Below are 26355 nucleotides of genomic sequence, written 5' to 3'. Positions count from 1 at the left end.
TTATTGTTTAACAATAAATTATAATTATTTTATCATGTGTTCCGTAATAAGACGTTTTTAAGGGGGTTTAAGGGGATAGAAGTCCAAAACTTTGATAACATACTGTGGTTTCATTAATATTCAAGTATATCAATTTTCGTGGATAAAATGAAAATCACAGTTTCAAGGATACGTAAATTCGTAGCCAATGACCCTTTCAATACAAATTATTAGTAGAAAGTGCACTTCAATGAACACTTAATATCATGGATAAACTTTACAACGAAATCCACGATAATTGGTATTCAACGAATATTGATGAAACCATAGTATCTCAAACAGAACAAATATTTGTAAAAGCATCATTTTGAAAATTAATATAGAATAAAAATACTGATAATGATATTCCTAACAATATTCAACCATCAACATTTTTTTTGTTGCCCAAATAAGGAGATATAGGGTCAAATATCAAAGTCAAGGTCATATAACCTTCATAAAATCGCACGGAAGACCTCCTCGCTGCTTGCAACGAGATCGTGTCTAGTAAAGGTCTTCCGTTTCCAACGGAAGACCTTATTAATTTTGCTTTGTTTCTTTTTCCCTATTATTACGGTCTTCCGTCTTCAGCGGAAAACCCTTCTATTATTCTATTGTTTATTTTTCACTTTTCTTATTGTTATTATTTTTTTTTTTCTTACAAATGTTATGCAGACGATTTCTCGGAGATGGCTCTATCGATTTCATTTAAATTTTCAACAGCCACGCGTTAGTATCTGAAGTTCATTGGGGTTTTTTTCAATTTTTTTAAAATTCACTTCCAGTTGGAGGTTATCGTCGAAAAAACGATTTTCGAAAGTGAATTTTGTCTGCGACATTTCTCAAAAATGAGTAAAGATATAGGGCTGAAATGTTCAGAGATAATAGATTCACCGTTTTTCTGTTGCACCTTGGTCATGAAAATGTCCGCCGTCACTTCCGGTTGTCACCGGTAGGAAATAAGACAAATTGAATTTTTCAACTTTTAAATTGTTTTTTTTTTCATACTTATGTATATGTAATTTGTTTTGAAATCGATCAAAGCGTTCTTGAAATATTAAGCATCAAAGCGAGAGTCCGAGTAGCTCAGTTGTTACATGTAGAGTCGTGAACATGTGCCCAGGCAACCCGGGATCAAGCCGCCCCGAGTGTCGATTTTTCCCCCTATTTTTTGTTACGTAGATTTACAATTTTGTGTTAAATAGTCGGCTTATCTACTCAAAAATCGGAGGGAAGACCCAATCGTTGCTCGCAATGAGAACAATCTAGTTATTTTTCTTTTGTCCGCGCAAGTTCACGAAAATGGCTCGGCCGATTTTCTTTAAACTTTCAGATTTGATAGATATTGATCTGCACCTTATTGGAATTTTTTCTATATTGATGACGTCATTTTCGTTTCCGATATAATATCGTATAAGCGATTTTTTAAAGATTTATTTCATGTGTTACGTAAAAAGGGGTTATAGGGGGTCAAAAGTCCAAAATGTTGATCACCTTTATTTCAAAGAGGAAAAATATTTTGAAATGCAGTACAGAAAAAATTGCTCAAAATGATGTACTTAACATTATGCAACCTTCAAAATTTGGTAAGCGACAACATAAGGAGATAAGGGACCGGGCCCTTAAACATTCTTTTTAAGATATCCCAAAAATGTTACAAATCTCAAAAGAATTGTTGAACAAAATGCCTTTAAAATTAGATGTCCTTTCATTTGATACCAAGAAAAAAGGGCTGGCCCCTAAAATAAGGGACCTAAAGAGTTCTTAAGTCTGTTATCTATAGCCCTTTACCAAGGGATATTTAGTACTGGATTATAGAATCAAATAAGTTTATCTTACAGTTATGTAGCCTAACAATATAATGATTTTCTCATGTGTTACTTAATACAGTGTGTAAGGTATTTTTAGAGGTAAAAAAAAAAACCAAAACATTGATCACCTATATTTTAAAAAGGATTTTTTTAAAAAATTAAGTATAGAAGAAAAGATGCTCATAATGATGTACTTAACGACAAGCAACCATTAAAATTTGGTTCAGCGGCCCAAGTAAGGAGATAAGGGACCGGTCGCTAAAACGTTTTTTCACAAATTTCTATAGAACGGTGACAAATTTCTAAACACTTGTTGAACAAAGCTTTTAAACCTGAAACAAAATAGTATCTGGCCCTTAAAATGTACCTTTTCTGTTTTAAATCATATTTAGCTGTTAAATAACAAAATCAAAATCAAACATAAATCTCAAGTTCTGAAATCAGACGGAAGACCTCCTCGTTGCTCGCAAAGAAATCGTGTCTAGTTAAGGTCTTCCGTTTCCAATGGAAGACCTTATTATTTTCGTACGAATTCTTTTTCCCTATTATTATTCAGGTCTTTCGTTTCCAACTGAAGACCTTATTGTTTTTGTCCTTTTTTTTCCCTATTGTTAAGGTCTTCCGTCTTCAGCGGAAGACCTTACTGTTTTTCTACGCGTTCTCATTCTTCTATATTATCATTTTTCTTCTTGGTGGTCACCCTTAATTTCTCAGCCATTTTTCAATCGATTTTAATGTATTTTTGCATCTTACTTCCTGTCTGAAAATTCACTTCCGCTTCTGAATTATCTCCCCTCAAATTAGGGGCCCAAAGGGCTCTAAAGTCTTTCATCTGTAGCCCCTTACTAAGAAATATTTTGTGAACAATTATAGAAGCAAATATGTTTATTTTACAATTATGTACCCAAGCTATGTTATTATTTTATCATATGTTACGTAATTAGTGGTTTTTAGGGGCCAAAGTCCAGAATTTTGATCACCTATATCTCAGAAAGGAAAACTTTTTTGAAATGCAGTATTGAAAAAAGGATGCTCAGAATGATGTATAAAATCATATGCAATTTTCAAAATTTTGTTAAACGGCCTCTATAAGAAGTTAAGGGATCGGCCCCTAAAATGTTTGTTCTCATATATCTCAAGAACGGTAACGAATATCTAAACAGTTGTTGAACAAAATGGGTTGAGATTTAAATGACCTTATATTTGAGATCAAGAAAAAGGGGCAGGCCCCTAAAATTAGGGGACCAAAGGGCTCTAAAGTCTTTTATCTGTAGCCTTTTACTGACGGATATTTTGTGAACGGTTATAGAAGCAGATATGTTTATCTTACAGTTATGTATCCAAGCAATGTTATGATTTTATCATGTGTTACATAAGGATTTTTTAGGGGCCAAAATTCCAGAATTTTGATCATCAATATCTCAGAAAGGACAAATCTGTTTGAAATGCAGTATAGAAAAAAAGATACTGAGAATGATGTACTAAAGTATATGCAATTTTCAATTTTTTTTCGTTAAACGGCTCCTATAAGGAGTAGAGGGATCAGCCCCTAAAACGTTTTTTCTCATATTTTTCAAGAACGGTAACGAATTTAAACAGTTGTTGAACAAAATGTGTTGAGATTTAAATTACCTTTTTTTATATCAAGAAGAAGGAGCTGGCCCGCAAATTAGGGAACTAAAGGGCTCTAAAATCTTTCATCTGTAGTTCTTTGCTGAGGGAAATTTAATGGAAGGCTATATGAGCAAATATGTTTATCTTACAGTTTATATCCAAGTAATGTAATGATTTATTCATGTGTTGTGTAATAAGGATTTTTTAGGGGTCAAGAGTACATAAACTATGACCACCTACATGTATATCTCAAAAAGGAAAATATTTTGAAATGCAGTATAGAAGAAAAGATGCTCAAAATGATGTACTGTACAAAATGCAACCTTCAAAATTTTGTTCAGCGGCTCCAATAAGGAGATAAGGGACTGGCCCCTAAAAATTTTTTTCTCAGATATCTCAAGAACGGTGACGAATTTCTAAACACTTGTTGAACAAAGCTCTTATCACTGATACAAAATAGTATCTGGCCCTTAGAATGTAGACCCTGTTTTTCTATTCTACATCATGTTCAGCAGTTAAATAGCAAAATCAAGATCGAACATATATTTCAAATTCTAAAATCAGACGGAAGACCTCCTTGTTGCTCGCAACGAGATCGTGTCTAGATATTATTATTTTTTTAATTCTCTGCACTCAAGTTTTCGGAAATGGCTCGGCCGATTTTCATGAAACTTTCAAATTTGATAGATATTGATCTGAACCTTATTGAATTTTTTTTATTTCAATGATGTCATTTCCGTTTTAGAGATATTGACGTTTTAGCGATTTTTATAGGGGGCATCTTGTCCGTCGAACTCCTCCTAAACGACAAAAGATTTCAAATTCAAATTTTCAGGAATTGTATATGAATAATTGTAGTTTGTTCTAAAGTGAATCATATATGTCTGGCGCAAAAGGCACCGAAGCTCTCCTGAACCCGAAAATTGAGATATAAAAAAAAGTAGTGATTTTTCCTGATTTATTTTATCTATCTTTTTTATCAAAAATATTTTGTGAAGACATGTACAGCAGTTAAAGTTTAATTTTACAAGAGCTTTCAGTTGAAATGAAGAGAAAATGTCTGGTCTCTCAAATTAGGGAACAAAAGGGCTTTGACGTCTCTCCTTCATAGCACTTTACTGAGAAATATTTTATAATACATGTATTTTTAAGAAGCAAAAATGTTCATCTGAAATTCAACTAACTATATATCATAAAAAAAAATGCCATCTATTACGTAATAAGGCTTTTTAATGGCCAGAAGTCGAAAACTTCGATCCGTTATATCTGAAAAAGGACAAATAGATTTCAAAAGCATTACAGAGATAAAATAATGCTTAGAATGATGTTCTAATCAATAAACAACCATCAAAATTTCGTTATGTGGCCCCAATAAGGAGATAAGGGGTCAGCCTCTAAAATGGTCTCTCCCAGATAGCTCAAAAACGGTAACGAATTTGTAAACACTTGTTCAACAAAATATGTTTAATATTAAAAGACCTTTCATTTGATATCAATAGAGGGGCCAAAAGGGTCTGAAGTCTTTCTTCCATAGAATTTCCTGAGCAGTATTTTGTAATATATTAAAAAAGCAAAGATGTTCATTTTACACTTATTAGCTATGCATTATATAAATTTCGCCATGGTTACGTAATAACGGGTTTTGAGGGGCCAGAATACGATAATTTTGATCACTTATATCTCAGAAAGGAAAAATATATTGAAATGCAGTACAGAAAAAAAGTTGTTTAAAATGATCTTCTGAACAATATGCAACCTTCAAAATTTCGTTAAACAGTCCCTAAATGGAGATAAGGGATCGTCCCCTAAAACGTTCTCTCCCAGATAGCTCAAAAACGGTAACGAATTTGTAAGCACTTGTTGAACAAAATATGTTCAGAATTAAAGACTTTTCATTTGATTCCAAAAAAGGGGCTGCCCTTTTAAATAAGGGGATCAAAAGGCTCTAAAATCTTTTATCTATAGCCCTTAACTGAGAGCCATGTTTTGAAAGGTTATTAAAGCTAAATTAGGTATAATACGTTGATATATCCTAAGAATATATTTTCTCATGCGTTACCAAATAAGGGTTTTTAGGGACCAGAGGTAAACCAAGTTTTATCTTTTCTATCTTAATTGGAAGTATTTAAAAAAAAACAATGTAAAAGAACATATAAAAAGCGATACAAAAAAGCCATTAGTACTTCACTCCTTTTTCCATGTCATGTTTTGTTGTCAAAAAATTTCCAACGGAAGACCTTATTGTTATTGCTTTGTTTCTTTTTCCCTATTATTAAGGTCTTCCGTTTCCAACGGAAGACCTTATTGTTATTCTTCGGTTTCTTTTTCCCTATTATTATTTTTTTCTTCTTCCGATTTTTGTGCACGCGATTTCTCAGCAACGACTCGGCTGATCTCCATCAAAATGTCAGATGTGATACATATTGGTCTGAACTTGATAGCAAATTTTTTGCATTGATGACGTCACATCCGATTTTTGCGATATGGACGTTTTAACGATTTATACATGGGTATTTTGTCTGCGGCAGTTCTCCTAAAGAATAAAAGATATTGCGCTCACATTTCTACAGTTGGTAGAGAAAAGATTGAGGTTTTGCATGGCTATTGTTTTACATGTCTAGCACTACATGTGCCAAAGCTTGGTAGGGCTCGAAAATTGAGATATGAAAAGCGTCGTTATTTTTCGTGCTATTCCTCTTTTATCTCTTTTCTGGAAAATATTTTGTTAAAACATGTAATGTAAAATTAGTTTGAATTTACAAGACCTTTCAGATGATATCAAAAAAAAGGGGCTGCCCCTCTCAAATTAGGGACCTAGAGGGTTCTAAAGTCTTTTACCCATAACTCTTTACCGAGGGATATTTTGTAATAAATTATACAAGCAAATATGTTAATCTTACAGTTATAAAGCCCAGCATTATAACGATTTTCTCATATGTTACGTAATTAGGGGTTTTTAGGGGTCAAAAGTCCAAAACTTTTCTCACCTATATCTCAAAAAGGAAAAATATTTTGAAATGCAGTATAAAAGAAAAGATGCTCAAAATGGTGTACTTGATAACATGCGACCTTAAAAATTGTGGTTCAGGACCCCAATAAGGAGATAAGGTCTGGCCCCTAAAATATTCTTTCTCAGATATCTTAAGAATAGGAAGGAATTTCTGAACAATTGTTGAGTAAATTGTTTATAAAATCAAATGACCTTTCATCTGATACCAAGAAAAAGGGACTGGCCCTTAAATGTAGGGACGTAGAGGGCTCTAAAGTATTTTTCCTATAGCTCTTTACCAAGGGATATTTTGTAATAGATAATAGAAGCAAATATGTTTATCTTACATTTATGTAGCCTAGCAATATAATGATTTTCTAATTTGTTACGTCATTAGGGGTTTTTGGGGGTCAAAATCCAAAACTTTGATCACTTATATCTCAAAAAGGAAAAATATTTTGAAATGCAGTATAAAAGAAAAGATGCTCAAAATGATATACTTAACAACATGCAACCTAAAAAAAATTGGTTCAGTGGCCCCAATTAGGAGATAAGGGACCGACCCCTTAAACGTTTTTCACAGATATCTCAATAACGGTGACGAAATTTCTAAACACTTGTTGAACAAAGCTCTTACACCTGAAACAAAATAGTATCTGGACCTTAAAATGTAAACCCTCTTTTCCTGTTTTAAATCATGTATAGCTGTTAAATAGCAAAATCAAGATCGAACATAAATCTCAATTTCAAAAATCAGACAGAAGACCTCCTCGTTGCTCGCAACGAGATCGTGTCTAGGTATCAAGGTCTTACGTTTTCCAACGGAAGACCTTATTGTTTTCGTTCGGTTTCTTTTTCCCTATTATAAGGGTCTTCCGTTTCCAACGGAAGACCCTCTTGTTATTCTATTGTTTCTTTTTATTATTATTAGGGTCTTCCGTTTCCTACGGAAGCCCCTCTTGTTATTCTATTGTTTTTTAGGGTCTTCCGTTTCCTACGGAAGCCCCTCTTGTTATTCTATTGTTTCTTTTTATTAGGGTCTTCCGTTTCAAAGGGAAGACCCTTTTGTTTTTCTACGGTTTCTTTCTTTTTTTAAGGGTCTTCCGTTTCCAACGGAAGACCCTCTTGTTATTCTTTTGTTTCTTTCTTTTATTATTATACTTTTTCTTTTTTTCTGACTCCTTCTCGGCTTTATAACTCAAAAAGTTTCAAACTGATTTTAATGAAACTTTCAGAGATAATTTGAAACTATTATAACTCAAAGATGTTAAAGTTTTCTTGACAACGTCACTTCCATTTTGACGTAACGTCATTTTTAAAATTTTCAAAAAGTCATTTTGTCCGCGGCGTTTCTCAAAAACGCTTTAAGATTGAGGCTTGAAATTTTCAATGCTTATGGTTTGGTCGATAGTCCTCTGTAGTAAGGCTCGAAATGAAAATCTGTCACTTCCGGTCGAAACCGGAAGTGAAACAAATTTTTCGAAAAAATGAATTTTCTGACAAATAAAAAATGAATAAGGAATTTGTATAGCTTATTAAGCTGAATCTAACACTGAAAGCCGTTTTAAAATCGAACGATGCATAACAGAGTTATTGGGGTTTAAAAATTGATTTTTCCGGAAATTTTGATTCCGCGTCCTTGGTTTAAAAATAGCGTAATGTTAAAAGTAAAATTAACTCGTACCAAAAATAATTGTTAAGTTGTACTTGAACACATTCGGATTTTTTTGTTAAGTCGTTCTTGAAATCGAAAAGGTTTTTGTTAATTCGTACCAAGAATTATTCGATTTTTGTTCTTTTAGTTTTAGTTGATCTTGTTATTGGTTTAAAAACTTTGCTTCTTACAGGAACATATTGCTTTACTTTCGACATTAACAGAAGACCCACTCGTTGCTTTGCAACGAGCTTTGCTCTAGTTATTATTCTTTTTCTCTTTTTTTCTGACTCCTTTTCGGTTTTATAACTCAAAAAGTTTTTAACTGATTTTAATGAAACTTTCAGAGGTCATGTGAAACTATAATACCTCGAAAGGACTATATATGGTTTGAGCCTAAAATGGCCCCCTAAAATGAACATTGTCATGTTACTGTAATTCTTTGTTTTATTTGTACAAATATACATTTGAAGTATTTTCATAATTTTCATTTTGATTTTAGTGCCCACAATTTAAAAATATGACATCATAAAGTTTAACTTTTCCCGCCATTTTCTCATTTTTAGCATAAACGGCTTGTTTTGAGGTAGTTTTTCTTTCAGGAAACATTGAGCGACTACTTGAACAAACAAAATATTTTCACCAAAGATGTATCTTTCCAATACTTATAAGTGACATAAAGTTCGTTTTTGTTCAAAGAGTCGCTCTATATTTCCCATTCGAAAAAAGATAAGAAAAATGTCAATTTGTGGTTGATTTTGATTGAATTATAAAAATAGCGTCACTTCTGACGTCATATACTGCCAGTGAGTGCATATAAATCAAATAAATAGGTGAAAAACATATTTCATGTCAACTCTTTTATAAAATAACACAACAAATTAACGTACCTGAATCATTTTAAAAATAGGGAATTTTTGGGGCCAAATTTGACTAATATCATATATAGTTCTTTTGAAGTTTCTTTGAAAATCACTTCTGTTTTTACGTTACGTCATTTTTAAAATTTTCAAAAAGTCATTTTGTCCGCGACGTTTCTAAAAAACGCTCTGAGATAGAGTCTTGAAATTTTCAATGCTTATGATTTGGTCGATTTACCTCTGTAATAAGGCTCGAAATGAAAATCTGTCACTTCCGGTCGAAACTGGAAGTGAATCAAATTTTTTCGAAAAAATGAATTTTTCTGATCAAATTAAAAATGAATATGGGTTTTGTATAGCTTATTAAGCTGAATCTAACACTGAAAGCCGTTTTGAAATCGTATGATGCATTACAGAGATATCGGGGTTTAAAAATTGATTTTTTCGGAAATTTTGATTCCGTGTCCTTCATTTGAAAAATAGCGTAATGTTTATAGTAAAATTAACTCGTACCAAAAATAATTGTTCTCGATCTTGAACACATTCGGATTTTTTTGTTAAGTCGTTCTTGAAATCGGAAAGGTTTTTGTTAAGTCGTACTTAAAATCATTCGGATTTTGTTAAGTCGTACCAGGAATAATTCGACTTTTTTCATCTTTTTATTTTAGTTTCTCTTGTTATTGGTTTAAGAGCTCTGCTTCCAACAGGAACTTCCAGCTTTACTTCTGACATTAAAGGAAGATCCACTCGTTGCTTTGCAACGAGCTTTGCTCTAGTTCTTATTTTTAAGGTCTTCCATTTTCCAACGGAAGACCTTATTGTTTTCGTTCGGTTTCTTTTTCCCTATTATTACTATTTTTCTTTTTTTTTTCCAACCAATTTTGTGTACGCGATTTCTCTTAAACCCTTCCACCGATTTATATGAAACTTTCAGGTCTGATAGATAATGATCTGAACCTTATTGGATATTTTTTTTTAATGATGACGTCACTTCCGGTTTTGAGTTATTTACAATTTGATGATTTTCAGAGGGTCGGCTTGTCCAGGGGTAAACTCCTAAACGCTTTGAGATATTGAGTTCAAAATTTCAGGGATTGTAGACAAAAGGTTGTAGATCTGACATGTGGTATATATATTTTCCTGTGACCAAAAGCGCCGAAGCTCGCCCGAGCTCGAAAATTACAGTTAAAAAAGCGTCGTGATTTTTCGTGGTTTTCTTTCAATATCCCTTTCCTCGATTGTATTTTGTTATAACATGTAGAACAAAAAATCTTTATAAAGCCATGAGGTTTTATATAACATCAGGAAAAAGGGGCTGGCCCTTCAAATAAGGGGCTGACGGGGCTCTAAAGTCTTTAAATGATAACTTTTCACTGTGAAATATTTTGTGATACGCTATAGAAGCAATTGTGTTCATTCTAATTTTATCCACCTATACATGGCAATCATATACTCCTATGTTACGTAATTAGGGATTTTAAGGGGCCAGAAGTCCAAAAATTTGATGCTCAATATCTCAAAATAGAGGAAAATTTTGAACAGCAATATTGTAAACACTTGTTGATCAAAATGTGTTTGAATTGATTAGAGCTTTCATTTGAAATCATGAAAAAGGGGCTGGTCCTTCACATAAGGGGCTGAGGGGGCTCTAAAGTCTTTTAATGATAACTTTTTACCGTGAAATATTTTGTGATACGTTATAAAAGCAATTGTGTTCATTCTAACGTTATTTACCTACACATGGCAATCATTTACTCCTGTGTTACATAATTAGGGGATTTAAGGGGCCAGAAGTCCAAAAATTTGATGCTCAATATCTCAAAATGGAGGAAAATTTTGAAAAGCAATATTGAACAAAAGATGCTCAAAATACTGAGCTTAACAATCTGCAACCATAATTTCTTTGTTATGCAGTCCCTAAACAATTGTTGAACAAAATGTGTTTGAACTAATTAGAGCTTTCATTTGAAATCATAAAAATGGGGCTGGCCCTTCAAATAAGGGGCTGAGGGGGCTCTAAAGTCTTTTAATGATAACTTTTTACCGTGAAATATTTTGTGGTACGTTATAGAAGCAATTGTGTTCATTCTAACGTTATTTACCTACACATGGCAATCATTTACTCCTGTGTTACATAATTAGGGGATTTAAGGGGCCAGAAGTCCAAAAATTTGATGCTCAATATCTCAAAATGGAGGAAAATTTTGAAAAGCAATATTGAACAAAAGATGCTCAAAATACTGAGCTTAACAATCTGCAACCATAATTTCTTTGTTATGCAGTCCCTAAACAATTGTTGAACAAAATGTGTTTGAACTAATTAGAGCTTTCATTTGAAATCATAAAAATGGGGCTGGCCCTTCAAATAAGGGGCTGAGGGGGCTCTAAAGTCTTTTAATGATAACTTTTTACCGTGAAATATTTTGTGGTACGTTATAGAAGCAATTGTGTTCATTCTAACGTTATTTACCTACACATGGCAATCATTTACTCCTGTGTTACATAATTAGGGGATTTAAGGGCCCAGAAGTCCAAACATTTGATGCTCAATATCTCAAAATGGAGGAAAATTTTGAAAAGCAATATTGAACAAAAGATGCTCAAAATATTGAGCTTAACAATCTGCAACCATAATTTCTTTGTAATGCGGTCCCTAAAAGGAGTTGCAGGGTCGGCCCTTAAAACGGCCCTCTCAAGATATCTCGAGAACGGTATAAAATTTGTAAACACTTGTTAAACAAATAGTGTTTGAATTGATTAGAGCTTTTGATTGAAATCATAAAAAAGGGACTTGCCCTTCCAAAAAGGGGCTGGGGGAGCTCTAAAGTCTTTTAATGATAACTTTTTACCGTGAACTATTTTGTGATACGTTATAGAAGCAATTATGTTTATTTTAAAGTTATTCACTTACACATGGCAATCATTTACTTCTATGTTACATAATTAGGGAATTTAAAGGGCCAGAAGTCCAAAACTTGGATGCTCAATATCTCAAAATTGAGGAAAATTTTAAAAAGTAATATTGAACAAAAGATGCTCAAAATAATGAGTTTAACAATCTGCAACCATAATTTTTTGTTATGCAGTCCCTAAAAGGAGTTACAGGGTCGGCCCCTAAAACGACCCTCTCAACATATCTCGAGAACGGTACAAAATTTGTTAACACTTGTTGAACAAAATGTGTTGGAATTGACAAGAACATTCTTATGAAATAGAGAAAAAGGGTTGGCCCTTCAAATAAGGGGCTGAGGGGGCTCTAAAGTCGTTATATGATAACTTTTTACTGTGAAATAGTTTGTGATACGTTATAGAGGCAATAAAGTTCATTCCAATGTCATTTACCTATACATGGTAATCATTTCCTCCTTTGTTATGTAATTAGGGATTTTAAGGGGCCAGAAGTCCAACACTTTGGTCTTCAATATCTCGAAATAGAGGAAAATTCTGGAAAGCAGCATTTAACAAAAGATGTTCAAAATAATGTGCTTAACAATGTACAACCATATATTGTTTTTTTTCTGGTCCCTAAAAGGAGTTTTAGGACCGCACATCAAAACGATTTTTACCAGATATCTCAAAAACGGTAACCAATTTCTAAACACTTACTAGCGGTACACAAAAATACCTTTTAACTAAAATGAATGAAAATGAGCTGATCCTTCAAATAAGGGACACCAAAGGGATAAATAGTCTCTCACCCATTACACTCATAAATTCCGCCTCCTTTACCGGATAAGTTTTGTTGACGAAGATCAAGAGTAAGGTCATTCCTTATTCTAAAAATCGGACGGAAGACCTCTTCGTTGCTCGCAACGAGATCGTGTCTAGTTATTATTTTTCTTTCTTTTTTTTCCAACCAATTTTGTGTACGCCATTTCTCTAAAATAACTCCACCGATGTACATGAAACGTTCAGGTCTGATAGATAATGATGTGAACCTTATTGGAAATTTTTTTTAATGATGACTTCACTTCCGGTTTTGAGTTATTAACAGTTTAACGCTTTTCAGAGGGTCGGCTTGTCCAGGAGTAAACTCTTAAACGATTTAACATATTTAGCTAAAAATTTCAGGGATTGTAGGCAAAAGGTTGTAGATCTGACATATGGTATATATATTTTTCTGTGACCAAAAGCGCTGAAGCTCGCCCGAGCTCGAAAATTACAGTTAAAAAAGCGTCGTGATTTTTCGTGGTTTTCTTTCAATATCTCTTTCCTCGATTGTATTTTGTTATAATATGTAGAACAAAAAATCTTTATAAAGTGACGAGCTTTTATGTGACATCAAGTAAAAGGGGCTGGTCCTTCAAAAAAGGGGCTGAGGGTGCTCTAAAGTCTTTTAATGATAACTTTTCACTGTGAAATATGTTGTGATACGTTATAGAAGCAATTATGTTCATTCTAACGTTATCCATCTACACATGGCAATCATTTACTCCTATGCGACGTAATTAGGGATTTTAAGGGGCCAGAAGTCAAAAATTTTGATGCTCAATATCTCAAAATGGAGGAAAATTTTGAAAAGCAATATTAAACAAAAGATGCTCAAAATATTGAGCTTAACAATCTGCAACCATAATTTCTTTGTAATGCTGTCCTTAAAAGGAGTTACAGGGTCGGCCCTTAAAACGGCCCTCTCAAGATATCTCGAGAACGGTATAAAATTTGTAAACACTTGTTGAACAAAAAGTGTTTGAATTGATTAGAGCTTTTGATTGAAATCATGAAAAAGGGGCTGGCCCTTCCAAAAAGGGGCTGGGGGAGCTCTAAAGTCTTTTAATGATAACTTTTTACCGTGAACTATTTTGTGATACGTTATAGAAGCAATTATGTTTATTTTAAAGTTATTCACTTACACATGGCAATCATTTACTTCTATGTTACATAATTAGGGAATTTAAAGGGCCAGAAGTCCAAAACTTGGATGCTCAATATCTCAAAATTGAGGAAAATTTTAAAAAGTAATATTGAACAAAAGATGCTCAAAATAATGAGTTTAACAATCTGCAACCATAATTTTTTGTTATGCAGTCCCTAAAAGGAGTTACAGGGTCGGCCCCTAAAACGACCCTCTCAACATATCTCGAGAACGGTACAAAATGTGTTAACACTTGTTGAACAAATGTGTTGGAATTGACAAGAACATTCTTATGAAATCAAGAAAAAGGGGCTGGCCCTTCAAATAAGGGGCTGAGGGGGCTCTAAAGTCGTTATATGATAACTTTTTACTGTGAAATATTTTGTGATACGTTATAGAGGCAATAAAGTTCATTCTAATGTCATTTACCTATACATGGTAATCATTTCCTCCTTTGTTATGTAATTAGGGATTTTAAGGGGCCAGAAGTCCAACACTTTGATCTTCAATATCTCGAAATAGAGGAAAATTCTGGAAAGCAGCATTTAACAAAAGATGTTCAAAATAATGTGCTTAACAATGTACAACCATTTATTGTTTGTTTTCCGGACCCTAAAAGGAGTTTTAGGACCGCACATCAAAACGATTTTTACCAGATATCTCAAAAACGGTAACCAATTTCTAAACACTTACTAGCGGTACACAAAAATACCTTTTAACTAAAATGAATGAAAAGGAGCTGATCCTTTAAATAAGGGACACCAAAGGGATAGATAGTCTCTCACCCATTACACTCATAGATTCCGCCTCCTTTACCGGATAAGTTTTGTTGACGAAGATCAAGAGTAAGGTCATTCCTCATTCTAAAAATCGGACGGAAGACCTCTTCGTTGCTCGCAACGAGATCGTGTCTAGTTATTATTTTTTTTTCTTTTTTTTCCAACCAATTTTGTGTACGCGATTTCTCTAAAACAACTCCACCGATTTACATGAAACGTTCAGGTCTGATAGATAATGATGTGAACCTTATTGGAAATTTTTTTTAATGATGATTTCACTTCCGCTTTTGATTTATTCACAATTTAACGATGTTCAGAGGGTTGGCTTGTCCAGGAGTAAACTCTTAAAAGATTTAAGATATTTAGCTAAAAATTTCAGGGATTGTAGGCAAAAGGTTGTAGATCTGACATATGGTATATATATTTTTCTGTGACCAAAAGCGCGGAAGCTCGCCCGAGCTCGAAAATTACAGTTAAAAAAGCGTCGTGATTTTTCGTGGTTTTCTTTCAATATCTCTTTCCTCGATTGTATTTTGTTATAATATGTAGAACAAAAAATCTTTATAAAGACACGAGCTTTTATGTGACATCAAGAAAAAGGGGCTGGCCCTTCAAATAAGGGGCTGAAGGTGCTCTAAAGTCTTTTAATGATAACTTTTCACTGTGAAATATTTTGTGATACGTTATAGAAGCAATTATGTTCATTCTAACGTTATCCATCTACACATGGCAATCATTTACTCCTATGCTACGTAATTAGGGATTTTAAGGGGCCAGAAGTCAAAAATTTTGATGCTCAATATCTCAAAATGGAGGAAAATTTTGAAAAGATTATTAAACAAAAGATGCTCAAAATATTGAGCTTAACAATCTGCAACCATAATTTCTTTGTAATGCGGTCCTTAAAAGGAGTTACAGGGTCGGCCCTTAAAACGGCCCTCTCAAGATATCTCGAGAACGGTATAAAATTTGTAAACACTTGTTGAACAAAAAGTGTTTGAATTGATTAGAGCTTTTGATTGAAATCATGAAAAAGGGGCTGGCCCTTCCAAAAAGGGGCTGGGGGAGCTCTAAAGTCTTTTAATGATAACTTTTTACTGTGAACTATTTTGTGATACGTTATAGAAGCAATTATGTTTATTTTAAAGTTATTCACTTACACATGGCAATCATTTACTTCTATGTTACATAATTAGGGAATTTAAGGGGCCAGAAGTCCAAAACTTGGATGCTCAATATCTCAAAATTGAGGAAAATTTTAAAAAGTAATATTGAACAAAAGATGCTCAAAATAATGAGTTTAACAATCTGCAACCATAATTTTTTGTTATGCAGTCCCTAAAAGGAGTTACAGGGTAGGCCCCTAAAACGACCCTCTCAACATATCTCGAGAACGGTACAAATTTTGTTAACACTTGTTGAACAAAATGTGTTGGAATTGACAAGAACATTCTTATGAAATCAAGAAAAAGGGGCTGGTCCTTCAAATAAGGGGCTGAGGGGGCTCTAAAGTCGTTATATGATAACTTTTTACTGTGAAATATTTTGTGATACGTTATAGAGGCAATAAAGTTCATTCTAATGTCATTTACCTATACATGGTAATCATTTCCTCCTTTGTTATGTAATTAGGGATTTTAAGGGGCCAGAAGTCCAACACTTTGATCTTCAATATCTCGAAATAGAGGAAAATTCTGGAAAGCAGCATTTAACAAAAGATGTTCAAAATAATGTGCTTAACAATGTACAACCATATATTGTTTGTTTTCTGGACCCTAAAAGGAGTTTTAGGACCGCACATCAAAACGATTTTTACCAGATATCTCAAAAACGGTAACCAATTTCTAAACACTTACTAGCGGTACACAAAAATACCTTTTAACTAAAATGAATGAAAAGGAGCTGATCCCTCAAATAAGGGACACCAAAGGGATAGATAGTCTCTCACCCATTACACCCATAGATTCCGCCTCCTTTTCCGGATAAGTTTTGTTGACGAAGATCAAGAGTAAGGTCATTCCTTATTCTAAAAATCGGACGGAAGACCCCCTCGTTGCTCGCAACGAGATCGTGTCTAGTTATTATTTTTTTTTCCAACCAATTTTGTGTACGCAATTTCTCTAAAACTACTCGACTGATTTACATGAAACTTTCAGGTCTGATAGATAATGATCTGAACCTTACTGGAAATTTTTTTCAATGATGACGTCACTTCCGGTTTTGAGTTATTTACAATTTAACGATTTTCAGAGGGTTGGCTTGTCCAGGGGTAAGTTCCTAAACGATTTAAGATATTGAGTTCAAAATTTCAGGGATTGTAGACAAAAGGTTGTAGATCTGACATATGGTATATATATTTTCCTGTGACCAAAAGCGCCGAAGCTCGCCCGAGCTCGAAAATTACAGTTAAAAAAGCGTCGTGATATTTCGTGGTTTTCTTTCAATATCTCTTTCCTCGATTGTATTTTGTTATAACATGTAGTCCAAAAAATCTTTATAATTATTATTAAGGTCTTCCGTTTCCAACGATAAATAGTGATCGGAACCTTATAGGTTTTTTATTATATTGATGAGGTCACTTCCGTTTTTGAGATATTGACGTTTTAGCGATTTTTAAAGGGGTGGCTTGTTCCTCTAACGTCTCCTAAACTATAAAAGATATCGAGTTCAAACTTTCAGGGATAGTAGACAAAAGATTGTAGATTTGCAATTTCATTTTCAGTTTGATCTGGCTTGAAAGGCGTTGAAGCTCGCCTGGACCCAACAATTGAGTTTAAAGAAAATGTCGTATTTTTTCTTTTTTTCTTTGCTTATCTCTTTTCTGAAAAATATTTTGTTAAGACATGTAATGTAAAAAAAGGTTTATATTTACCGGACCTTTCATTAAATATCAAGAAAAAGGGACTGGCCCCTCCAATTAGGGGACCAAAGGGCTCTAAAGTCTTTTATCTGTAGCCCTTTACTGAGAGATATTTTGTGAAAGGTTATAGAAGCAAATGTGTTTATCTTACAATTATGTATCTAAGTAATGTAATGATTTTATCATGTTTTACGTGATTAAGGGTTAATAGGAACTAAAAATCAAAAGTTTTGATCACCCATATCTCATAAAGGAAAAATATTTTGAAATGCAGTACAGAAGAAAAGTTGTTCAAAGTGATGTTTTCAACAAAATGAAACCTTCAAAATTTCGTTAAACGGCCCCTATAAGGAGATTAGGGATCGGCCCCTGAAACCTTCATTCTCATACATCTCAAGAACGGTAACGAATTTCTAAACATTTGTTGAACAAAATTTGTTAATAATTAAATGACCTTTCATCTGATATCAAGAAAAAGGGGCTGGCCCCTCCCATTAGGGGACCAAACGGCTCTTAAGACTTAAATATGTAGCCCTTTACTGAGAGTTATTTTGTGAAAGGTTATAGAAGCAAATATGTTCATTTTACAGTAAGTTATGTATCCAACCAATGTAATGAATTTATTATGTGTTATGTAATTAGGGGTTTTTAAGGGGCCAAAACTCCAAACTTTTGATCACCCATATCTCATAAAGGAAAAATATTTTGAAATGCAGTACAGAATAAAAGTTGTTCAAATGAATGTTCTTAACAATATGCAGCCTTCAAAATTTCGTTAAACGGCCCGTAAAAGGAGATAAGGGATCGGCCCCTAAAACCTTCTTTCTCATATATCTCCAGAACGGTAACGAATTTTTAAACACCTGTTGACAAAATGTGTTCAGAATTAAATGACCTTTCATTTGATTCCAAGAGAAAAGGACTGGACCCTTAAATCAGGGGATCAAAGGGCTTTTAAAATTTTTATTTATAGTGGGAGCCATTATGTGAAAGGTTATTAAAGCTAGATTAGGTATAATACGTTTATATATCCTAACAATATAATGATTTGCTCTTGCGTTACCCAATTAGAGTTTTAAGGGACCAGATGTAAACAAGTTTAATCTTTTCAATCTTAATTGGAAGAAATGCAAGTATTATAAAAAGCAATGTAATAGAACTTATAAAAAGCAATACATTAAAGCAATAGTACTTCACTCCTTTTTCCATATCAAGTTTTGTTGTCGAAAATCAAAGTCAATGATGTTATATTTTCTTCTAAAAATCAGACGGAAGACCTCCTCATTGCTTGCAACGAGATCGTGTCTAGTTAAGGTCTTCCGTTTCCAACGGAAGATCTTATTGTTTTCGTTCGGTTTCTTTTTCCCTATTATTATTATTTTTTTTATTTTTTTTCTTACAAATTTTGTGCACGCGATTTCTTAGAAACGGCTCGACCGATTTTCATAAAACTTTCAGATCTGATAGATAATAACTTAAACCTTATACGTTTTTTATTATATTGATTACATCATTTCCGATTTTGAGAAATGGACGTTTTAGCGATTTTTAGAGGGTCGCTTGTTCCTCTACGTTCTCCTAAACTATAAAAGATATTGTGTTCAAACTTTCAGGGATAGTAGACAAAAAATTGTAAATTTGCAATTTTATTTTCATTTTGATCTGACTTGAAAGGCCCCGAAGCTCGCCTGGACCCGAAAATTGTGATTGAAAAAACGTCGTAATTTTTTCTGGTTTTCTTTGATTATCTCTTTTCTAAAAAATATTTTGTTAAGACATGTAATGTTAAAAAAAATTCTCTTTACAGGACCTTTCATTTGAAATCAAGAAAAAGGGGCTGGTATCTCAAATAAGGGAACCAAAGGGCTCTAAAGTGTTTAATATGTAGCCCTTTACTGAGAGATAATTTGTGAAAAGTTATAGAAGCAAATATGTTTATCTCACAGTTATGTATCCAAGCAATGTAATTATTTTATTATGAGCTACGTTATTAAGGGTTTTAAGGGGCCAAAAGTCCAAAATTTCGATCATCCATATTTTAGAAATGAAAATTTTTTTATAATGCAGTACAGAAGAAAAATTGTTCAAATTAATGTTTTTAACAATATGCAACCTTCAAAATTTCGTTAAGCGGCCCCTATAAAGAGATAAGGGATCTGCCCCTAAAACCTTCTTTCTAATATATCTCAAGAACGGTAACGATTTTCTTAACACTTGTTGAACAAAAATTGTATAGAAATACATGACCTTTAATTTAATATCAAGAAAAAGGGGCTGGCCCCTTAAAAAAGGGGACCAAGGGCTATAAAGTCTTTAATCTGTAGCCTTTTACTGAGAGATATTTTGTGAAAGGTTATAGAAGCAAATATGTTTATCGCACAGTTATGTATCCAAGCTATGTAATGATTTTATCATGTGTTACGTAACCAAGGGTTTTTAGGGGCCAAAAGTCCAAAATTTTGATCATCCATATCTCAGAAATGAAAAATATTTTGTAATGCAGTACAGAAGAAAAGTTGTTCCAATTAATGTTCTAAAAATATGCAACCTTCAAAATTTCGTTAAACGGCCCCTATAAGGAGATAAGGGATCGGCCCCTAAAACCTTCTTTCTAATATATCTCAAGAACGGTAACGATTTTCTGAACACTTATTCAACAAAAATTGTTTAGAATTAAATGACCTTTCATTTAATATCAGGGAAATGGGGCTGGCTCCTTAAAAAGGGGACCAAAAGGCTCTAAAGTTTTTCATCTGTAGCCCTTTACTGAGAGATATTTTGTGAAAATTTAATGAAGCAAATATGTTCATCTCACAGTTATGTCTCCAAGCAATGTAATGATTTTATTATGTGTTACGTAATTGAGGGTTTTTAGGGGCCAAGAGTCCAAAATTTCGGTCCCCCATATCTCAGAAAGGAACAATATTTTGTTATGCAATACAGAAGAAAAGTTGTTTGAATTAATGTTCTAAACAATATGCAACCTTCAAAATTTCTTTAAACGGCCCCTATAAGGAGATAAGGGATCTGCCCCTAAAACCTTCTTTCTCATATATCTTAAAAACGGTATCGGTTTTCTAAACACTTGTAGAACAAAATTTGTTTAGAATTAAATGGCCTTACATTTAATATCAAGAAAAAGGGGCTGGCCCCTCAAATAAGGGGACCAAAGGGCTATAAGTCTTTAATCTGTAGCCCTTTAATGAGAGATATTTTGTGAAAAATTATAGAAGCAAATTTGTTTATCTCACAGTTGTGTATTCAAGCAATGTGTTACGTAATTAAGGGTTTTTTTAGGGATCAAAAGTCCAAAATTTATATCACCCATATCTCAGAAAGAAAAAATATTTTGAAATGCAATACAAAAAAAAAATTGTTTAAAATGATGTTCTTAACGATACACAACCTTCAAATTTTCGTTAAACGGCCCCTATAAGTGATCGGCCCCTAAAACCTTCTTTCTCATATATCTCCAGAAAGGTAATGAATTTTTAAACACTTTTTGACAAAATGTGTTCAGAGTTCAATGTTCTTTTATTTGATTCAAAGAAAAAAGGGGGCTGGCCCCTTAAATCAGGTGATCAAAGGGCTCTAAAAAAATTTATCTATAGCCCTTTAATGAGAGCCATCTTGTGAAAGGTTATTAAAGCTAGATTAGGTATAATACGTTGATATATCCCAACAATATAATGATTTTCTCTTGCGTTACCAAATTAGGGTTTTTAGGGACCAGATGTCAAAAAGTTTAATCTTTTCAATCTTAATTGGAAGAAATGCAAGTAAAATAAAAAGCAATGTAATAGAACTTATAAAAAGCGATACAATAAAGCATTAGTACTTCACTCCTTTTCCCATATCATGTTTTGTCGAAAATCAAAGTCGATGATGTCATATTTTCTTCTTAAAATCGGACGGAAGACCTCCTCGTTGCTCGCAACGAGATCGTGTCTAGTTATTATTAAGGTCTTCCGTTTCCAACGGAAGACCTTATTGTTTTCGTACTGTTTATTATTAATTTTTTTCCAAATTTTGTGCACGCGATTTCTCGAAAACTGCTCGACCGATCTCAACAAATTTTGCACAGATGATGGGACATTATCTGAATTTTATATTTTTTTGAATTTTTTGTCGTCGTCATTTCCGGTCCAATTTACGGTCGATTTTGTAATTTTTTACGACCAATTTTGTGCAGAGCTGATCTCAGAAACTATTAGAGATATGACTTTGAAATTTTCAGGATATGTAGAACATGGTTTGAAGTTGTGCACTATTTATTTGTTTTGCACCAGTGGCGCTATTCCTTGGAACTCGCTTAGGCACAAAAATGGGGTACAGATTTCGAATCAAAATTTTCATATGTTTTGATCAGTATCTTTATATCAGTTGATATTTTGTTAAGACATATAGAACAAAAGTAGTAGAGAATAAAAGTTCTATCCAATAAAGTCAAGAAAAAGGGGATGACCCCTTTAATTAGGGACCAAGAGACTCGTTAAGTCTATTACGAATAACTTGAAAACGGTAACTATTTTGTTATGCATTATAAAATCAAAGTTGTTGATCTCTACATTATTGGTTTGAAAAAGTCATCGTCAGGCCCATGTTTAACGTAATTAGGGTTTTTATTCTTTATCTTAAAATTGGGGGGGGGGGGGGGGGGGGATTTTGAAATTGTATCGATATTTCATGGTATCATTTAAACTAAAAAAAAATCGGACGGAAGACCTACTCGTTACTCGTAACGAGGTCGTATCTAGTTATTTTTCTTTTTTTTTCTTACAAATTTTGTGCACGCGATTTCTCGAAAACGGCTCGACCGATTTTCATGAAACTTTCAGATATGATAGATAGTGATCGAAACCTTATAGGTATTTTATTTTATTGATGACGTCACTTCCGTTTTTGAGATATTGACGTTTTAGCGATTGTAGAGGGGTGGCTTGTTACTCTAAAACTATAAAAGATATTGAGTTCAAACTTTCAGGGATAGTAGACGAAAGATTGTAGATGGGCAATTTTATTTTCATTTTGATCTGGCTTGAAAGGCGCCGAAGCTCGCCTGGACCCGAAAATTGAGTTTAAAGAAAATGTCGTATTTTTTTTTTGTTTTCTTTGTTTATCTCTTTTCTGAAAAAATATTTTGTTAAGACATGTAATGTAAAAAAGGTTTATATTTACAGGACCTTTCATTTGATGTCAAGAAAAAGGGACTGGCCCCTCCAATTAGGGGACCAAAGGGCTCTTAAGACTTTTATCCGTAGCCCTTTACTGGGAGATATTTTGTGAAAGGTTATAGAAGCAAATGTGTTTATCTTACAGTTATGTATCCAAGTAATGTAATGATTTTATCACGTGTCACGTGATTAAGGGTTTTTAGGGGGCAAAAGTTCAAAATTTGATCACACATATCTCCGAAAGAAAAAATTTTCTAAAATGCAGTACAAAAGAAAAGTTGTTCAAAATGATGTTCTCAACAAAATGCAACCTTTAAAATTTCGTTAAACGGTCCCTATAAGGAGATTAGGGATCGGCCCCTAAAACCTTTATTTTCAAATACCTCTAGAACTGTAACGAATTTCTAAACAAAATTTGTTTAGAATTAAATTGCCTTTCATTTGATATCAAGAAAAAGGGGCTGGCTCCTCCAATAAGGGGTCCAAATGGCTCTTAAGTCTTTAATCTGTAGCCCTTTACTGAGAGATATTTTGTGAAAGGTTATAGAAGCAAATATGTTTATCATACAGTTACATATGTATGTATCCAAGTAATGTTACATGTATGATTTTATCATGTGTTATGTAATTAGGGGTTTTTAGGGGCCAAAAGTCCAAACTTTTGATCACCCATAACTCAGAAAGGAAAAATATTTTGTAATGCAATACAGAAGAAAGGTTGTTCAAAATGATGTTTTTAACAAAATGCAACCTTCAAAATTTCGTCAAACGGCCCCTATAAGGAGAAAAGGGATCGGCCCCTAAAACCTTCTTTCTCATATATCACCAGAACGGTAACGAATTTCTATACACTTGTTAAACAAAATTTGTTTAGAATTTAATAACCTTTCAGTAACAAATTACTAAACACTTATATAACAAAATGTGTTTAGATTTAAATGACCTTTCATTTGTTATCATGAAAAAGGGACTGACTCCTCTAATATGGGGAGCAAGGGGCTTTAAAGTCTTTCATCTGTTGCCCTTTACTGAGAGATATTTTGCTAAACGTTTTAGAAGCAAAATAAATCGTTTATATATCTTTACAATGTAAATATGTTCTCATCCGTTTACCTTACTAGGGTTTTTAGGAGCTAAAGGTAATAAAGTTTAATCTTTTTTATTTCGATTGGAAGAAATGCATAGATTTGAAAATACTATGTAAAAGAGCTTATAAGAAGCGATCCAAAAAAACCATAAGTACTCCACTCTTATATCCAAATCATGTTTTGTTACGAAAAAAAACAAATTCAATGATGTCAAATAACCTTCTAAAGATCGAACGGAAGACCCCCTCGTTGCTCGCAACGAGATCGTGTCTAGTTAAGGTCTTCCGTTTCCAACGGAAGACCTTATTGTTTTCGTTCGGTTTCTTTTTCCCCATTATTATTATTATTATTTTTGTCTAGTTACTATCGTGTCTAGTTATTTTTTTTTCTTACAAATTTTGTGCACGCATTTTCTCAGAAACGGCTCGACTGATTTTCATGAAACTTGCAGATTTGATAGATAATGATCTAAACCTCATAGGTTTTTTAATTATATTGATGACGTCACTTAGGTTTTTGAGAAATTGACGTTTTAACGATTTTTAAAGAGGTTGCTTGTTCCTCTACGTTCTTCAAAATTATAAAAGATATCGAGTTCAAACATTTAAGGATAGTAGATAAAAGATTGTAGATTTGTAAAAAAAAATTTCATTTTGATCTGTCTTGAAAGGCGCCGAAGCTCGCCTAGACCCGGAAATTGAGATGAAAATATCAACATATTAAAATTCTTTCAAGCAACTTCAATCAACATGCAATTTGCACCAAATTACAAAATAAATATATATATAATCTGTAAAATCGATTTAAGGCTATTTTCATTTCAATGGACTTTTGATATTTTAAATGTTTATATTACATTTAATCAAGATGCTAATCGATTCAAAACAGCATGATCGATCTCAATTTAATGATTTCAAATCTGTCTTAACCATTTGAATTGAACTAAATGGTAAAAGAGAGAATACAATTTATATCAATAAATTTTTACTTTGAAAAAGAAAACATATCTTTCTCTATTTCTCTGAATTAAGAAATGAAGATAATAATTTTTCTATTGATCGACGTATCAAAGAAAAATTTGACCGGAAAACTTTTTCATCAATGCGCGTAGTTTTCCGGTCAAATTTTTCTTTGATACGTCGATCAATAGAAAAATTATTATCGTCATTTCTTATCATTAAATAAAACATTTTCAAATGAAAAAAATGTGAAGTGTCATTGATCAAAAATGTAAATAATGTAAATGAAGCGACGCGTATGAATACAAAACAACAACAGCAACAATATTCAAAATGGATGCGACTTCAGCTGATGCAAAGCTATTGAGCTAAATTTAATTGAATAAACACAAATCGTGAGTTAAAATTTGAACCGGTTGAATTGAAAACGAAAGGTAAATACATGCGATAGCTTGTGATATTATTCACTGTGCAGAAAAACTCGTAATACAAATAAAACTAGTTTTCATGTGAGATCGCTGAAATATGCAACTGGACATAATCATCCAAGGAAAGGCGATCGTGGACGAAAATAGCTGATATGTCGACAAAGAATAGTATGTATAAGCGACTTTTGTAAACGTTGTGGTAACTAGATAGCCAGTGATGTACTTAAATGGTATATCTGCCGCTTGGAATGCGCTGAAGGAGTTGATGCATTACTCATAGATTTTTTTTTACGACGCTTATTCTGATGACCGATCGTGTACGTGTGTAAATTTAAAAATTATCGTTACCAAATTTGAACAGCATTATTACCGTGAAAGTTTATAGACCTATATGTTCGTTATTGTTTCCTGGAGAAGGAACAGCATGTCTCGCTGTAAATGTTGATTGATCTTAAGCAGACGAAATCGTGAGAAGACGCTTAATTTTCTATTTCGTGAATCAAATAATGTGTTTTGTTTATTTGTGAAGGTTAAACTTTTAAGTTCTTGTGTTTATAAAGTTGTATTCTGTTTGCTGACAATAAAACAGACACAACTTTACATTTTGTTTACAGTGTTTATTTTTGAAATTCCCGTTCTATAAATACTGTTAGATCAGAACAGTTGAGAAAAGTAGATCCGGCGAAAATTTTATTGATGCAGGTATCAAAGAAATTTTTCGACCAATCAGAAGCGCCGATATCTCATCAAATGAATAAATATTAAATGATATTATTTTCATGCAATTTCCGTTTGCTCAATTGAAAAATTATTGAATTTCTAAAAACTAAATTTCTATAATTGATTTTATATTAGAGCTTTGTCTCAGGTGAACTTACAACAATGAGAAGCGAAATACTTGTAAAACTTACACAGGAAAGCCATTGGAACCTTTAGGTGGAAATCTGAAACCCCTTGGATCGTAGCCATCAATCTCGATTTCTTCACTGCCGCCTGAACATGCAAGGTCACCTAAAATAGTTGAATGGAGAGGAATATCAAAGCTTTTGGTTGAATTACTCCTTGAATTAACTGAACAGGATACATTTAAATTAAAACAGTGTTAACATTATCATAGATTTTTTTTTTAATTAATACAATACGGTTAGATTTGTAGAATTTAAACATTTTTTTTATCATTAAAACAGTTTTTTTTTTTTTAAAAACAGCATATATTAATCAGATCATTGTAAATTTATCAAAACCCCAACATTTTGCAAGAATCAT

At 33.0% G+C, this 26355-nt stretch overlaps 1 protein-coding gene across 1 annotated transcript in view; it reads right to left on the bottom strand.

Annotated features, from left to right (window-relative positions):
* Nucleotides 1-26094, bottom strand: part of LOC117683776 (protein tolkin-like) — a 78192-nt gene extending 52098 nt beyond the window's left edge. Inside the window, exon 1 of the mRNA XM_066072660.1 lies at nt 26001-26094. The gene's annotated coding sequence lies outside the window, so the exon portion shown is untranslated. The remainder of the gene's footprint in view (nt 1-26000) is intronic.
* Between the last annotated feature and the right edge of the window lie 261 nt (nt 26095-26355).

The sequence above is a fragment of the Magallana gigas genome, chromosome 10, assembly GCF_963853765.1.
Source record: "Magallana gigas chromosome 10, xbMagGiga1.1, whole genome shotgun sequence".
Lineage (NCBI taxonomy): Eukaryota > Metazoa > Mollusca > Bivalvia > Ostreida > Ostreidae > Magallana > Magallana gigas.
The sequence above is the reverse complement of the archived record's forward strand: the minus strand, read 5'-3'. Positions and strand labels throughout refer to the sequence as shown.